Genomic DNA, 13,640 nt, shown 5'->3' on the forward strand with positions numbered 1-13,640 from the left:
TATTAATGTATAAATGTAATCCTTTCATTTACCGATGACATCCTTTAAGAAAGGCATAGATTTACATCTGATGAACTGATCTACAGTCAGCTGATGTAGCCTGTGTCGGACACAGATCGTCATTTATTATTTCATTCTTTCACACTGTACATAAGCCATAGTAACGCTGACAGCCTCAGTAGGAACACAACACACTACAGTGAAACAATGTGCTCTCATCCCACTGTGTGTGTGATAACCTGAGGAGGACAAGCTGAATAGAAACGTATCTGTGATGTAATAAAGTCAAACTGATCAAAGTGCTGTCTGCTTATCATCCCATGGATTAGTATTGTTAATAATCTCACGCATTTAAGCATTAACAGTGTCAGCAGCTTCCCACCTGCATTCCTTTCTTTCTGCTTTTTCTGCAGAAAAAGTGTTGTTTTTGGTCAGAATTCTAGATTTTAACTCTTCATATTTTTAAAGAATTTTTCCTCAAAGTAAGTTGCTCTACACAGTTTCTCTGTGATTATGGTTGGTCTGATGCTGCAATCTCCACCCGTTACATGTGAACGTGCACGTCGCCAGGCTAAATTCACCTGGCTTAAGAGAAATGTTGATAACCTGCTTCATTTTACAGGGGCTCTGTGACGGAGAATGTTTGATTAAGTGAAGCCCGCTAACATAGATATCCTGGATATGCTTATCCGGCATTGTAGTACAGGCCCTACACCATGTTGTTGCTCATTATCTAAAGTTCCTATTGTCTGTTTAAACAAAAGCAAAACTTACTTTATGAAGTTCTTTTTTACACGTTACAGTGCTTCGTAATTATAATTTTTTTTGGGAGGGGTACCCAGTCCCACCCTAATCCTATGAAACTAAAATAATTATAAAAACAGGCTCCTTGTCTGCAATCATAAACATGTCATGACTATACCTTCTTTACTAAAATAATCAGACATAAGAATTGAGTTGACCAAAGCCTCCTCTGATGTTTATTTTTAGGTATAGATGGATCAATCTCAATCACAACCCACAGCAACAAAATGAGATATGGAAGGAAGCTGCTCTCTTAAACAGATTGCTGATTCTCCCCAGAGAGCTGTGAAAGAATAGCAGTAAATTGGCAGATTCAGTCCAGACAGAAAACTCCTGCACCTGCCTCTCTGTAATGAGCAATGCAAACATGTTGCTCTGAAGTCTTCTCTTAAATGGCTGTAAACATGCTGCAATTTCACCTCAGCATGCTTTGACAGCGAAATGCTTGCAAACATAAAGTTACATTTGAATGGAGGAATAAATAATATAATTATTTTAATCACACAGCACAATGATTAACATAGCACATGCTCGAAATATAGTTGAGACTTAGCAAGTCAAACTTCCTTTTACCAAATTCAAACACTACTCCAGAGGTTTTTGACATTTCTAATTAAGTTATATTATATGTATAATACCCTCCCAAAAATAAAACACCTATATTTGGTTGTTAGATGTTACATAGTGCATTGACATGCAGTTATAAATATGATTGTCAAATGAAATTACATTCTAGAGGTGGGGGAAAATATTGATTTACTATATATCTTGGTTATTTCCTTTTTGTGACAATATTTCTCCCCAGAATACATCATCAATTTATCTTTCCAGGACATCTGAAACATAATTTGTTAGCGTTACATGTAGTGTAGTGCACGTTTATGTGCAGTTGAAATAAATATTAGAACAACTGAAAGAATTGGGATGTGCATTGTTTTTTGTAACTATGACTCAAATATTGTTTCTACACAAGGCAAATGTATTTGTATAGCGCATTTCATACACAACGCAACTCAATGTGCTTTATATGATCAAAAAGTGCAACAGAAAACATTCAACAGCTTAAAAAATCAATAAGAAGACTAAAATCAGCAGTAAAAACATTTAAAAACAGCAACAAACACAGTACATCAACAACAACATGACCAAAAACTCCCTCTCATCATATGCAGTAGAGAAAAAGATCCAGACTCAAGATACTCTCTGACAACAGTCCTCTTTTTCCCTGCTACCAAAGACAATCACCTCCATCTTGTCATGATTCAGTTGAAGGAAGTTTTCACTCATCCAGCAGTTTACCTTTATCCTGCAAAGTCAACGAAGGTCTTACCTCCAGCATCTTAGGATGCAGAATCATTCAGGTTAAGTCAATATTTATATACTGCAGTATTGAGCTTTTTCTATAGGCTGCTGCCAAAGCTTAGAGAGGAGCAGGTCTTTTGAAAATGATTCATATAATTGGTGATGTTATTACATTAGAGTTGCAACAGTATTGTTCTCAGATCACATACACCACTAAAAATAAAGATGGGTATTTTAAACTGCCAAATGAAAACAACGGTAAATGTAGAAAGTTTAATGTTGAACATTAAAAAGTTTAAAGGTTAAAATAAGTTAACCAGTTTGTTTTAAATGCAGCTATAGAATGTGTGTTTTAGTGGTGGTTAAAAATAGGGATGTGAATATATGGGTGTCTCACGATTTGATTCGATTACGATTTTTAGGATTAAGATTCGATTCAAAATCGATTCTCGTTTTAACTGAGTCTTGATTCAAAAACTGATACAATGCATAGTGTGTTAAGGCAAATTATGGCACCAAAACATTACAGTTTGTAGAAGACCATTTTAAATAAACTGATTCCAAAGATCTAATCACACAAAGGCAAACTTAAGACACAAGGTAACATTTATTCATGCTAAACAAATAAAAAAATACTTAATGTACTAGAATTAACTTGCATAAATAAAATTTCCTAAATAGAAGCCTAAGCCAGCTGCCCCTTTCTTACAGAAGCTTTTTCTTATTTTGCAAAGTAGTTCAGTTTTTTGCTCGCATTAATAAATAGGCTTAGTGTTTGATAGTGGGTCAGATCAGGACCAATCCAGGTCAGATCAGGGCAGCCTGTGTCTGCTCAGACAGCCACACAAAGACACTCCCCATGACTCTCCAATGACCTCTCCTGATTTGTCCACACCCATTTAACAGTGCAGAAAGCAGTGCCCACTGTGGGTCTACAATTTCCCCTGATTAAAAGGAAATGTGAGGAAATTTACCTCACGGCTCCTGATGGAGTGATTGCAAACGAACAAGATCCAGGAACAAATGCTGAGACTGGAAAACAAGTCTCCAAACGATAATCACATCTGGCACAGAGGCTTCATGAGCTGATGCAGTCTTTCACAGAATCTTTTTCTCATGCCCAACAACGCCAACACCCAAAATACACACACACATACACACAACAAGGTTCTCTCTACTGCACATAAAACCCAGGTTTACCCACATTCACATAACAGCTGACACTGTCATAAGGTCAAGTAGCCATCACAAATAAATGACAGGTTAAACTAAACAGAGTCAACATGTTGAAGGCCTGCATTTTTAATTTTTGGATTCGTTTTCCATATAATTCATTGACAATGTTGAAGGTTTAACTTTTAGGCTTAAAAATTGTCACCTAATAACATCAAAGGCACAGCTGATGCACACAGGACTGAAAAAAAGATCTGCTTTTATAAAGTCTGTGATATCTAAATAATAATAATATTACATTCAATATTACATGCAAATATGTTAACAAATCTAATAGAACAAAACTAAGAACACTTTCACTTTAACTTATTTTCTTTTCATTGATTTCATTCCTCTCTTGACACCGTTTTTAATGGTTTACTGTAGTCCAGTGGTTCTCAAACCTTTTTGACTCATGTTCTCTTATTTTTTTAATCAAAGTACCCTCTTTGTCCAGCTACAACTTTTTCCTCAGAATACTATGAAAAAACAACTATAGAAGACAATGATAGAATGAATGATGGTTAACAAACATTTTAAAGCCCGACTTATAGCTCTTTCAAAAAACAACTTAAACATCATCAAGGTAAATCAGTCATACACTCATTTGAACTAAAATGTAATTTGTGTAGTTTTTATATTGTGCTTTGTCTACTGTACATTGTGTTACTTGTGTGACCTGCCTCGGGACTACAAATTGTTTTGCTATAATCTGGCACATTTACAATTTGTGTACAACTTGTATACGATTGTTCATTGATGTGCGTTGTCCAGATCAAATAAATAAATAAATAAATAAAATAAAGAATCTAACTTTGTAAATAATTGGAAATAAATAGTGTTTAGTGCCTCATGAATAGATTTGGTGTGAGACCAAGACTGACCCTTGAATTTTATTATTATGATAATAATTTTAAACCAAAAATACACATCATTTTAAAATCAACATAATTTGTATGCTTTTATTTGTTAATAATTTACCACTCCCCCTCTCTCATGTACCCTCTGTAGTGCCATTGTGTACTCCCATTTGAGAAACACTGCTGTCACCTTTAGGTGCTTCAATAGCTTTTCAAATCTGGAAAGCAGCAAAAAAAGACCTAAAATTAGTTGATATAAAATACCTGAAGTTCAAACTTGTTGGCTTTACTTGTCTCGGTTTCTGACAAGTCATAAAATCCAATTTAGTTTTTTGTAAACAGTCTATCTGTGGGGTGTCCAGGGTGTAAACCACTTTAGGCCCTAACTCAGCAGTGATTGGCCCTACTCAACAATGCTGGACGTGAAGACTTAGAAAGGCTTCATTATTTTTGAAGAACTCGATTTTTGATTAGTTTTATTTCCTCACACCTTATTCCCTCAATCTTTGAGCAATGAAAAGAATACTTCACACACTTACCTTGTTCTCTCTGACAACCAGTCCTCCCCTCCACATTTCTTTGTAATCAATGCACTGCTTCATCTCCACAGGCTCCACAACACAAGCACCCAGAGAGGACGCAACTTTCTGCCACCTACATGAAGAAAACATGCAGACGTACAGAACTTACGTCAAGTATGTCATTTATATCAAATAAATGAACACGTTTATTAGTAGCACTGGTGAACTTCCCCATCCACCACCCCCTTCTGGTAAACTACAGGCATTTCACAAACAAAGGAACTTCAAAGTCAAAACCTAGAAGAACTAAAACACATTTGAAATCCCACGATCTCCAAAAACCATCAATAATGAATGAACATATTGTCTGTTGTGATGATTGATGATTCAGCCGACCACGAGAACCAGTACAATCGAACTACTACAATTTATGATAAAATATGACTGTTTGGACACCTTAACAGTTCTCCAATTAATAATTAAGATGTGTTTTCTTTGTGTATATTTTTCACCCGAATGACATCTTCTACCAAAATGCTTCAAATGAAACACACGTCCACAGAAGCTGCCACTTAATCACTTTTTGTATACATCTGACATGCACATAAAACTGTTTAAAGTAAGTTTTTAACTTAACATTTACATTCATCATAATTCATATTTGGTTGCCAGGGTGCTGGCAAGTAGCAGGATAACTTGCCGTTTTAAAACCTTTATTAAAGCAGCAGTCCGCAACTCTCAGATCCCTCTCTCCCCCTCCCTCCCCGCTGCTCTCTTGCCCTGCCTCCAAACTTTCCAAAGTCCCTCCCTCAGAGGAGCTAACTAGCTAATGTTAGCCAGACAGCAAGATCACAGTAATATAACATGCTCTGTTAAAAGCATATTATTGCAGCGCTTCTCTCTCTCTCAATGTGCAGACACCTCAGCAGCATCAGCAACAACACAGTGTCACTTACAGCAGCCCACACGGAGGTTGCTGCGCACACATGAACAACACATGGACCACAGAGTTCTAGTGTAACAATTACAAATCAAACATAATGTAAATCAAGCAGGAGAAATTCCCTTTCAAACCTTCTACTCCTCCAGACCATACACTGTAAAAAAAGACGGCGCTATAGCTCCGGGAAAGGGGCGGGAACTGTGAGCAATAACTGTCAGACAGCCCATCAAACACAATCCTGGCTCTGATTGGTTCTTTTTGCTCGGTCACGGTGCATTCTGGCAATCTGCCAAAGGCTGCAGGAGCAGCAGGAGGGACTCAATTAGCCTGTTTTTTTCACACAAACTACTAGTTTCAGGTAAAGTTGTCCTTACATAGTGACAGCTTTAGCAAATATGACAAAAAGTCACTTTTATAACAGTTGCAGACTGCACCTTTAATTAAGGGTATCAAAATTTAAGAATGGATCAATAATTGGCACAGCTGATATATCAGCCGAAACTCGTTATTTTTATATTATTTTTTATGAAATAATTATTTTCATTTCGTTTTTTCTACCAATAGCTGATAAAATAAGATGATTTTAAAACGCGCTCCTTTGGCTCTTATACAGCCGTCTCTCTCTACCTGAAGTCACCACTTTTGACTGTGTAAGAATGTCCCGCCTACAGCCACCGTTGATTGGCTACACAGCAAGTGCCAATCAACACCGTAGCTTCCACATGAAAGCAACATTTCATAAAAAAAAAAGCTAATACAATTCAGTCACAGCTGTGCAAAATGTGCAACAGGGGGGCTATAAATTGTAATAAATGTGGATCTGCTGGGGGAACATTACTTCATCTACTGTGAGACTGTATTAAAGTTAAAGATATTTGGTTTAATATCACAAAACAAGCAATGATTCACATTAACTGAGTCATACACCACAAACATGTATACTTGGAGACCTCCAGAACCTTAGTAAAGTTTCCTCATAGGACAAAAAAAAAATTGTGTCTCTCCGTTTATATGGTCACTAAAAAAAGCCATCATGGCGAATTGGATGAATTAAATGCACCATATTCTACAAAATGGATCACTAAAGTGATAGTCACAATCAAGTTAGAAAAGATAGCCTTCAGGCTGTAAAATATTAGCAGGAATACACAGACAAATGGGCTCCGCTGGAAAATTATCACTATAGCAATAAACAGTAACACAAATAATGATCAATTAAAACAATAGAAAACAAAGAAAAGGAATATGCATTTATTTAATAAAATAAACTGGGTTCATATGTACCTCCCCATATCTGCACAGTGTGTATGTATATTTATATACCGTATTTTTCAGACTATAAGGCGCACTTAAAAGCCTTTAATTTTCTCAAAAATCGACAGTGCGTCTTATAATCAGGTGCGCCTTATGTATGAAATTAATATGTCAAACTGTTTTAGTACAACTTTGGTAAACTATGAAGCTGCACCTCTTGATGGATTTTTGGCGCTTCAGGGCTACTGTAGTCAGACGCCTCGTGGAGTGATATGTACCAGTACTGTGCTTCAACTTATTGAACTGAAAAAGTGAGTGTAATGTTCTATATTTTATGTGTTGAGAGTTATTGTTAATGAGTTGAATAAAGTTTGACTTATCTGACTATTTTGTTTCGCTTAATGAGCCTTAATAATAATAACAACGACAACAACAAACCGGTGCGCCTTATGTATGAAAATAGACCCGGTCAGACCCATTCATTGATAGTGCGCCGGTATTCAGTATATATTGTCTCTCAATCTGCAAGGTGGCTCCTTTTCTTTGAGCAATTACTTTATTTAAAATGTTTATTATGACTTTTTCTGGTTCAAGGTTGGATGTAACCTGATTGTTTGCAAATGTTTGCTGTTTTGTTGAGTAATTGACTCTTTCATGTATAAAGATTGGGGCAGGGGAAGGGGAAGAGCTGTGTGTTTTTGTCTTTTTTCCTTTGTTGTTGTTTTATTTTGTTTTTTGCCTTGGTTTCCTGGAGAGGTTCTTTTGTGATTTTATCTGTTGGGTGACATAAAATATATAAAGACAAAATAAAAAAACAGTGAAGTTTCCTTTCATTCCTGTACAATACAGTTTTAATTTTGTTTTTATAAAAATTCAGGGAGCCATGTTATTTATTTGTTTCAGTGAACTTTCAGAGATCTCTACACTTCGTTATTTTATAATTAAAAAATATCTTAAAACTTTTCAACCAACATTTGTGTCAGTTTAGTATCTAACATTTTTTTTTTTTTTAAATCATAGATCAGTGTACAAAAACCAACAATCAAATAGTATACTGTATTCAGTCTAACCACAGGTGTGTACTTCAAATTTTGACACGACAATATACATTTTTACAGCAAATTAATATTTGTTTTATGGGTTTTTTTATTACTAATAATCGGTATTGGCCTTGAAAAAAAAAACATATCAGTCGACCCTTAATTCAAATCTCCTTTGATTATTACATTATTCCCTTGATTTGAACGTAAATACAGTCAAATAAAAGTTTAAAATCTGCACCTTAAGAGTTCAATGGCTTTATTTAATTTTGCTTGTGTACAGAGTTTAAATGCTGAAAACCACTTTCAAAATATCTATAAACCTGAAACTTTTTATTTTAAAACATGGAACACAATTTCTTTATTTACAGATGTTGCCATCTCAACAACAACAACAACAACAAAATACAACACAGAGACTTTAAAGTTCAGGTCTATTGATTAGGCATAAAAATAAACTAAAACCAGAGAAATCAATGCAAGAAAATAACTTATACAGACTGCACACTTTTAATTCCATTGTGAGCAGCTCAAAAGAAGTGCGCAGGTACATCTGACCGATTTTAAATTGATTTCTGGCATCATATGATGTTATTGTGAAGTTTGCAGCATGTCCGCAAATGCCTTTTACCTTCACTGGAAAGTAAGATCAAATCAATTCAATATTTCAAAGTTAATGCCAGACTACTAAAGAAGTCGTTTTAGGTTAACATTACAAAAATGCTGCAAAAAAGTACGAACAACAGCCTGTTAGCAATGCTCATTTCACTTCTTTTTGTGTGTTTTCTTTTTTTGTTGCTTATTTCACTCTTAAACTGGATAAGTGTAAAGAGACGCTTTGAGAGCAGAACAAAGCAACCTGCAAAGCACATACGGAGCCGTGTGATGCATTTATACTGTATGTGTTATCCAACACAAGTAAACAAGTTGTCTTTCCAACAGCAGGATTAAAAAAAAAAAGGATGACAGATGCACACATGATTGAAACCTTTTGCCAGCCCATCAGTGCATACTGTAAGTCTACATGGGGGGGAAACATAGCTTTCAATTCATGAAGTACAGAAGCATGGTCTTATATTGTATATTTTAGGGGTGTTAAAAAAATCGCTTTGGCAATATATCGCAATATTACGTCGCGCGATTCTCAGATTGATTTAAAATCCATCCATATTGATTTTTTTTTTACCTTTATTTAACCAGGAAAGTCTTTTCCACTGCAGGATGCATTGTAACTGCACAAAGAAGTGTTCTGAAATCTGGGAATAAAATCTAAAAATAAAGTACTAACTTTCTGCATTTATTTGTTGTTCTAGACATATACCTCAGTTAAGTTGCACTAAAGTCAAAGTTGGTTTAAAAGCCACAGACAGATTTTATGTTATTTTTTATTTTAAATTGTTGGCACATGGCATGTTAAAGCCAATGTTTTGAGTGTAAAATATGCCATTAAAATATATTTCATACATAATATTCTCAAGAAGGTGTACAAATTTACAGATTAGTTGTTTCTTTAGTCATATATTAAAAAAATTTGCAATAATCGCCTTATACTTTCATATCGGGATATATCGTATCGTATCATGACCTATGTATCGGGATACGAATCATATCTCCAGATGCCAGGCAATACACACCCCTAGTATATTTATTATATATTATGCAGTTGAGCTACATTTACATCGTGTGTGTGTGTAGGTTTGTGTTTTAGGTACTGACCCCAAAAAGCTACAAACCAAGGGAAAAACATTAGTTGATATGGTTTTAACCGGTTTACTGTTTTCACTGCTTTAAAATAGAGTTGATTGATGATTATGGTGCAACATGAAACAGATTTCCATGCATGTTGCCCACAAGCTAAATAAAGCACATAAACAAGAGAGTGTAAAGTGCATGATGTGTGTTTTCATATCCTCACCCACTGCCTTGCTCTGAGACCACAGTGATTTTAGCCCCATGCCAGCAGGACATGTGTTTCAGGGCTCCCAGCAGAGGCAGCAGGTCCTTCACAGGAGGACACTGACAGCTGGAGGCCAGAACCAGAACATCCAACAAAGCTTTACCTGAGAGAAGAAAAGAAAACAAAAGCACACTCTTTTTTTCTTTTCTTTTTTAAAGCTTCTCTTCATTGGCGTTTAGGAGTCTGTGTGAAACTCCTTTTATTTAGTTAGAAGCTCCTCTAGCTCGTTTTCAAAGATATTTCATGGACCAACTGAAAAAAAGGAGCAGTGACCCAGTTGCTTAGGAGAAGCTGATGTGTGAGGATAACTGCGCCAGACCTCCTGTGAGCAACAAAACATTCTTTTAAAAATGTGACGCCTCGCATCGGGTGGGAGACGTGCTAAAAAAGAAGTCAGAGCATCTCCCAGTGGTGGCTGCATATTTAAACGGTTCAGTGCGTGTTATCCGTCACTAGGCTTTCGCTGGAGGAATTTCAGTCCCTGCTTTGTTGAACGTGGAAAGATTAATTTCAAAAAGGTGAAGAGTTTTAGCTCCAGTAAAAAAAAACAGAACAAAATAGACTAACTGCTGATAGATTTAAACTGTTATATCTCTGCCACCTTTAAGTGGACAGTCAGTGTTGTACTATTAATACAGTAACCACAATCTCACACAGTCAACGATTGAAACTATAACTACGTATAAAGCTGTCGATTCTGGATTTAAAACATTACTAAGTAACTCCCCCTAAAGGTCCCTTTTGGTTATGTCACTCTCTGCACTCCCGCCACCTGCCCCACCCCACAGCTACATGCGCATATTTGCTCTCCTAAGACACTAGCAACCGATCACTGAAAAATCCTATACAACAGTGACACTAAGGGTGCTTTCACACATATAGTATGAGGAAGAGAGACAAGTAAAATACATGAATGATGTGGGAGCAATACAGAAGGGGGTGTGGAAATGTTTGTGATGTGTTTGTTTGTGTGCTGACAAAGCGGCTCTGAAGATGGATGGATGGATGGATATTTGTGTGTGTGCTGCCTGATGGAGCGTGCATGTCTGTTGCCGTGATTGCCGTGTGTTGCTGCTGAGCTGGCACTGCATGGAGTTGCGCCGTTCCTCGGACAAATGTCATCTCTGCCTTTTTTTTTTGCTGGCTCCGCCATGAGAAAAGTGAATTTGTAGACAACCGTGTGCAGCCACGGGGCTGGTCATAATCTAGCATTAGTTTGTATTGGGCTGCCGTAAAGCAGTACGTCTTGCCACCGGGTCGGAGGCAGGAAAGCTGCCAGTGCTGTTTTCTGGCCAGAGACAGCAGGGAGAGATGAAAGACCCCCCAATCACCCCATAAACACACATATTATTACCCTCACACGGACTACAAGAAGGATTTATTTAGGTGAAAAAGTTACTTAGTTCTGCTTTAACAAGAGAGACGCATTATCTGAAATCAATAAAACAAAAAAACATTTTACACCAAAACAATAAATGCTAATGTCACCAATAATAATAAAAAGTCTCTGTTGATGGTTAGCAGAGTGTACCTGGAGGTGGGAGCTGGTCTGACAGCAGGTGAAGTCCCTCTGCAGCCTCCTCTATTGACCTATCACAGGACAGTAAAACAAAACAACTTAAATGCCACATTTGTAGTGTGTGTTTTTGTTGTTACTAAAAAAAGAAGCAAAACTATTTCAGAAATTTCACATTACACTTGAAGAAATGTTAAGCAGCACAAGTGCACAATTTAAGAAGCACCATACTGCATTTGTTTTGCAGTACTTACTGCCACCTACTGACATGGAAGCATATTCAAACATTCTGTACAGCAGGGGTGTCAAATGCATTTTAGTTCAGGGGCTAAATATGGAGCAGCTTGATCTCAAATGGGCCACAGATTTTATGCAAGAATATTCGTAAATTCAACATTATTTTGCCCTAGATGCACTTCTACGTATACATAAAATACTAAATATGTAGGAAACCGACAATATCTAAGCAATAACTGATAGATATCAGTCCCAACAGCATCTTTACTTTAAATTTTCAAGAATTTGAGACACATTTCCATTTCATTTAGGGAAACATTATGCAATAATTTGAGGAAAATTTAACGATTTTGTAAGAATTTTTCACCGGTTTAACATTAAAAATGACAGCAACCATGCAATATAAGAACGGGGAAAACTTTAAGCACCTGCAAATATTGTTGAGTTTCACTTAGGTCATTTTTCCTTTCTCCTGCGGGCCAAATTGGATGCTCCAAAGGACCAAAAATGGCCCCCGGGCCATGAGTTTGACATTTATGCTCAGCTGTATAGAGAGGGCAGTGTGCATTTTTTTTTTTGCAAACTGTATCAATGTTTGAAATAACTCTTAGTAACTGACTGAGTGACTGCTTTACAAGCAGATTCACTGAGGAAATCCATCATCATCTTCATCACTCACTCAGTCAGTGTGGACAGGTCAGCCTCCTGGTTCCTTAGTGAGCTCAAACACACCTCCACAGGCGTTAGCGTCACCTCCTCGCTGTCTGTTTCCATAAGATCACTTCCCAACTCTTCCCAGTCTGAGCTGCAAAACTACACAGACAGGAATTCCAAGTTTATTTCCAGTTAAGAGTTCTGGTATTTTTCGCCTTTACAAAAAACCTTCCAGGCTTTCTGTGTGGGTAGATGGGTAACGGGTGGAACAGAGACGGCAACTTCAGACTTTAAAACAAGCATCGCATCAAACCACTGTTTGGTTAGCTAGTCAGTGTTTTCAATAAAAACACACATATTTGAAAGCGCAAACTGTTTAATAAATATTTGAATTGTCATCCAAAGGTCGTAATTTTCACAAGAAAAAATTTCGGGGATTTCGAGGACCTGATTTTTGGCAAAAAACAGGTCATATCTTTTATTAAACACTGCAGTATCGGCCGATACTATGCAACTGGGTTATCTGTATCAGCATTGGGACAAAAAAAAGTGTATCAGAACAACACTACTTAATAATGTGACATACAGTGTCGAGCTGGGCGATATACTGTATTGATACTCAAGATTAATTGAGTTTTCTATTCTGGAGATACAGAAAATTACAATATCCCCTATATCAATATACATATTTTTCTATAGCTTGTTTTGTATCAAAATACTTGTTTTAGGACTCGCTGCTTACGCTAATTCAGAGAACAGCATGAAAAGCACAGTAAGATGGATTTCTGAGTGCATCCTAACTAGGAGTGTGACAATATCTCGATACGGCGATATATCTCAATATTTTCCCGCACGATCGATTATCAATATACTACCGCTAAGTTTTGATATTTTTTTTTATTTTTATAAAAACAAATAAAAAATTCCAAAACCTTTTCTGATTTTTAACTAAAATGTGCAGGTAGGTCTTCACAGAAATGTTGTCACTGTTTGTTGAAGGAACCAATATATTGTTTACTGGAATATTGCACTATAATGGTGTCACTGTAGAAAGTACCTATGTTTTGTTTACAGAAAACACTATTGGAGATACTAATTGGTTTACATTGGTATGTTGACACTTATTTACAGAAATGTTGCACTAAAATAGTGTCACTGTTCATAGGATTTCAATTTATTGTCTTTCAGAGATATAAAATAAAAATTGTTTTTTTTCCACTTAAGCTTTTTTTTCCCTTGTTATGTTATAGATTATTGTAAATTGATTTCTGACCAATATATTGATAATCGCAGTATCGATTGTTTCTAGTCAGACTTATAGAGAGATGTATATCGTATAT

The sequence above is a fragment of the Gouania willdenowi genome, chromosome 16 (assembly GCF_900634775.1).
Source record: "Gouania willdenowi chromosome 16, fGouWil2.1, whole genome shotgun sequence".
In the NCBI taxonomy this organism is placed as follows: Eukaryota; Metazoa; Chordata; class Actinopteri; order Blenniiformes; family Gobiesocidae; genus Gouania; species Gouania willdenowi.